The sequence below is a fragment of the Pungitius pungitius genome, chromosome 15 (genome assembly GCF_949316345.1).
Source record: "Pungitius pungitius chromosome 15, fPunPun2.1, whole genome shotgun sequence".
Taxonomy (NCBI): domain Eukaryota; kingdom Metazoa; phylum Chordata; class Actinopteri; order Perciformes; family Gasterosteidae; genus Pungitius; species Pungitius pungitius.
In genome coordinates, this window is record NC_084914.1 from 3,913,547 (window position 1) to 3,918,652 (window position 5,106).

The window sequence follows — 5,106 nt, forward strand, 5'->3', positions numbered from 1 at the left end:
CGTCGCTTTTTCACGCCGAGGCCCCCCACACTCTGCTTGGAACGAATCCCACGTTGTTGAGCCTTTAAAATATATTTCCGTTTGACTATAACAAAAATACCTAAAAAGCAGATTTGTGATGTGTGACGTGCGGACACGCCGTCCTCTACCCCGCTTTTTAGCATCGTCTTCAAACGGACTTCCAGGGACCGGTGGATTTGCAATCGGCCGGGTGGCCTGTCTCTCGTAGAGCACGCGCAGAAGCCCTGTCGGATAGAGAGAGAGAGAGAGAGAGAGAGGGGGGAAAGGCCTGGAGGGGACAGGAGGGGGCCCGCAACGCTGACCATCTGGCCTTTGGGGACAGGGGAGGGGTGAGGGGAGTGTGTGTGGGGGGGGGGGTTTCCTCCCTGGCTGCCTTTTGTTCCAGTGGAACAATTGGGAGTTAATCTGGGAGGAGATAAGTAAGGCCCCCGTGACACCACTCCTGCGGTCGGACAGGTTTCTCTCTTTAGCCTTGAAGGAGACATCTCATTCTCCCCCCCCCCCCGTCGCTTTGTTAAGCCCCTGGTTCGGCCGCGGCTGTTGTCTCCTGTGTGGTCGAGGCTTTTGACCTTTTTTATTTCTCAAACGCGAGTGGAACACCGCCTCGGGGATTGGACGTGGGGGTTTTTTTGAAACCAGAGTGTTCTGCTGAAACGTGTTATTTGCCCCTGTCACGGGAGGTTTTGTTGTAAATTGGAACGATTGAGTACAGCACACTTCAACCATCATGACATTAACGAGAAATGCACGCACGCGGGGTAAAAGCGGGCTTCTGGCAATTTTAATTAAGCAACTTGAGATGTCAGGTAGTCAAAAGATCTCTTTAAAATGTATTATTCATGCATTGAGAGCAGGCTGTTTTGTCAACCTCTCATCATATTAATGCCTCCCCGTTTCTATTTTGTGCCAAAGTATCATTAACAGTTGTTCCTTTGTGCCGGAAGACCGGCTGCGAGGCAGGGAGGCCTTTTTGCAATGAAATGCATGTCATTGCTCCATCAAGCTGTGGAGAGATGATTATCCCGCATCCATTTTGTACATAAGGCAGTTGTTACCAGGGTAACGGATTGAGTTATTTTATTCTCTTCATTTCAAGCTCACCCGGACTCCTCTTTTTTTTTTGTTGAGCTCGCTCGGCTGGCCCTGTGCGTTTTGTGTGTGTGTGTGTGTGTGTGTGTGCGCGTGATAGATCGCTCTGATTTGTATTCAGCGTCATTCACAACAATACTTAACAATCGATTACCAACACAGAGGTTTTTAGGTTCCTCGGTGGCTTCAACCAGCTGCAGAGACGCAGCGTTTCAACATATTGATTTTGTGAGGCAAAATCTCTCTCACACGGCAACTAAAACCCCCTCACGGATCATTCACCATACCAAATAATAAGATCCTACAGACACTACTGGGACCAATCGGCAATAGAGGCAGATGCTTCTCCTGATCCCTTCAGAGGCAGGTCTTAGTGACCGTGGTCCCCTCTGATCCGCGGTACAGATGGTGCAAGGGACCAAATCCCAACTAGAGAGAGAGAGAGATCAGTGCTGTTGATGCACACTTTTTGACCGGGATTGGACAGGACTCAGAAAACGGGGGTGTTCCTCAAATTAACCCTCGTTGTCCAAATTCCGCCGAGAGGTTGGAGGTCAGCGGCGAATCAAAAGTTGCCTTTAGCAGAATGCTCACGTGGTCACGGGAAAGGTCGATGTGTGCTATCAAGCAAACCGCTTGCTTCTCGCATCATCAAAGTAAAAGTGTTCACTGTAAAAAAAAAAAAACGTGTTACATTGCGTCCGGTTTGATCTGTAAGGAATCGTCTGAATGTTTCGCGTAAAATGATAATACGCTGCGAGGTAACTAGTTTGTAGGCGAGTAGAAGTATAAATCGGGCTGGAAATGCCTCCCAATTAAATATTAATTTTCCTATCTGCATCAGACTTTGACTGATTGTTGATTTTTAAAAAAAATAATAAAAGAGCACCTGGGTGCAGATCTGCAGAGCCCAAAGTGTTCCTCCTGGATGCTCGTAAACTTTCAACCTGTCCTGGCTTGTTTTTTTTTTTATTTTATTTTTTTATTAAGGGTCAAGAATGCCAAGAACACGCTGTGCACTGGTAAAATGTCTGAGTACTCACAGGCTGCGTTGGTGGTGTCAGGCTTGTGTGTGTGTGTGTGTGTGTTTTCTTCTACATGCAGTTGAAGTTCCATTACTATAAAGAAGTAGCCGATCAAATCTCTCTCCAAAAAAATGCCGCGGGAAAGAGGAGTGAGCGAAGGCACCGATAAGGTCTGAAGGGGAGGATAGGGAGGCTGAGGAGAGGAAAATGTGGGAGAAGTGGTTAAAACAGATGTGGGGGGGGGGGGTTCATGAAGAGCAAAGCAAGGCAGCTGGATGCATATAGCAACATTATTTCATTGAAACGCCTCAATGAAGACATTGGACACACGGGGGAGGGAGAAGTGTGCACGGTTGGGCTGAGGAGTGTGCACGGAGAGAGAGAGAGAGAGACAATGCGACACAAACTCTGTACTGTATGTAGGCGCAGTTGACAATTGGATCTTTAAAGCCAATCTCACAAAGGCCTTTGCCCTTCCCCCGGCTGAAAGGAGATGTCAAAGGTCTGCGACCTCTTCCATTTATGTGCATTGATCCCTCGGGCGGGGGGTGGGGCTCCCTCCTCAAAGCCCTCCACCATCAGCTGTTATATTTTAGTCTCACCTGCAGGAAGTGGAACCGCTTTTTTAATTGTTTTTATAACTTATTGTAATTTAGCTTTTATTTATTGCGTATCTTTTTTTGGGGGGGGGGGTTGCGTTTTTGAGTGCTGTTATTAAGAGCAGGAACATGCCAGTCTATATGTAATATGGAAGTCCCATTTCTTTTCGGTTTCTGACCTTAACATCTAAAGTCCTGTTGCTTGTGCATGTGTTAAACCCTCACTCATTAACCGGAGCTCGCTTAAGGCCCGTTGCTGTCGCCACGTTAACTAAACCTCTCACCCCTCAATGCCTGACCGTGAATTTGTGCTCCCGGAGGTGAGTCTGCCTCCCTCTCCACTCGAGAGGGACTGGGGAAAGGGGGGAAAAAGGAGTTGCGACCCAACGCCTCACGCCCCCATCCGCCAATCGAACCCCGTCGATTGAACCACAAATGAAGCACGTCCGGTCGGCTCATTGTCTCATGCTCTCCTGCTCCAATTTGACGTTCTTGGCCGGGGAAATTATATATATATATATATATATATTTATATATTTTTATACGGGCTAGGTTCCAATCAACAACGTTAAAAAGGGATGTTCTCCATCTGGGCTTTCCTGTAGGTCAAATTGATCCTCCTGCGGCCTCTTCCTGGGAGTTACCTTGGCCTTATTCTTAACTGACGTCTCCCAGAGGTTCTTTCGGCACAGTGTTCTGTCCCGGATCCAAAATAACAACATTTGAGGTAATTTACGCTTTTTCTTCAACGGGGTACATCCGAAAAGACTGACATCCTGCTCTTTGTTGCAAGGGAGGTTCTTTGTGTGTGTGTGTGTGCATTTATGCATGAGTGGAACACGACCCCGGTGCAAGGCACTTCCTGTTGTTCTGTTGGTTATCTGTGAGTCTGACATGCATGGCAGTTTCTTATCTGTCACCGCTTGATGTCCTGGTTGACTCACCGCATCGCTCAATGAACCCATTGCCTGGTTTATATAAGCTCCCCTTCCCCTACGGCATCAGTCGTACTTAGATTACCACGTGGCTAAAACCGTCCAAATTTGTCGCCCCTGTCAACTTTTTTTTTCTTTTTTTTTTCGGCCTCGGATCAAAGTAAAAAAAGCTGCCCGTTAGAAACGAATGGGACTTTTCTGGACTCTCCCTCTAGTCGCTCTGCAGGAAGCGTGCAAAGTCGAACCACCGCCATTAAGTGTGATAGTCTGTGTGCGTGCGTGTGTGAGATGGCGTGTCAAGGTGAAAGAGGAATGTCTCTTCATCCTTTAAGTTTTTTTTGTGTCCCCGTCTCCTGACTCCTCACGTCACGCATCTCATCACAACAGGATTCTTTTATTTTTTATATATAAAACAAACGACAATAATAATTTTCTCGGCTTGATTGTGGGCTGCGTCGCGTCGCCGTGAGCTCCTGAAGAGCAGCGTGCGTCTGAGGGCTCTCTGTGATGAGATGTGCTCGTTGTCTCCACTCGAACCTGGAACGCATCCAGCTGAGAATCCCGTCTTGCACTGTTATGGAACAGTGTGTTCTCACAGGCTGTACCGCTGCGTCCTCCTCCCCCTCCTCCTCCCCCTCCTCCCTTGCACGGACGCCAACCCCATTTGAACAGCAGTTGCCGCCATACATGAGTATCTGACATTATCTTGTAAAGCAGGGGTTGACGTCTTGATTTGGGCGCAGCGAGCCACCCGTCGGTGTTGCGTTTCCACCTGGTTGATCTTTTGTTGTCTTCGCTCTCGCCGTAACCTTCGGCCCGCCTGCGTTCGAGGGCCCCACGAGCGCTTGATGCGGCGGCGCGTCGTCGTCGTCGTTGTGGTGATGAATGATTGCGAAGAGAATTCATCCCCTCTGCCTTTTCGTTCCCGCTCTATTTTTGATGTAGTTATTAATTTGTCCTCGTTTCATTTTTTATTCCCAGATGATTAAATGGGAGCTTTTGACTGCGGCCCAGATTGCGGGGCCGTGTATCTCGCTGGCGTGAAAGGAGCCGGACGGTGTGCTACAACAGCTGGAAACACTCCGGCTTGTAGCCAGATTTCCCACAAAACGCACACATCTCAAACAGCACATCCACTCTCTCTCTCTCTCTCGCTCTTCACGTCTGTCGAAACACAAGGTCAGAGTGTGTTGATGCTGCCAAGGTTTGTGTGTGTGTGTGGGGGGGGGGGGAGGCCGGCTGTCGCCAATTTTCCAAGGCCACGGTGACCAAGACCCAGACCCTCGGCGGCGAGAACTCTGGCGTTCCTGTGTGGCAGGGGAAGGTCATTCTCTCTCTCTCTCTCTCTCTCTCTCTCCTCTCTCTCTCTTCTCTCTCTCTCTCTCTCTCTCTCTCCTCTCTCTCTCTCTCTCTCTCTCTCTCTCTCTCTCTCTCTCT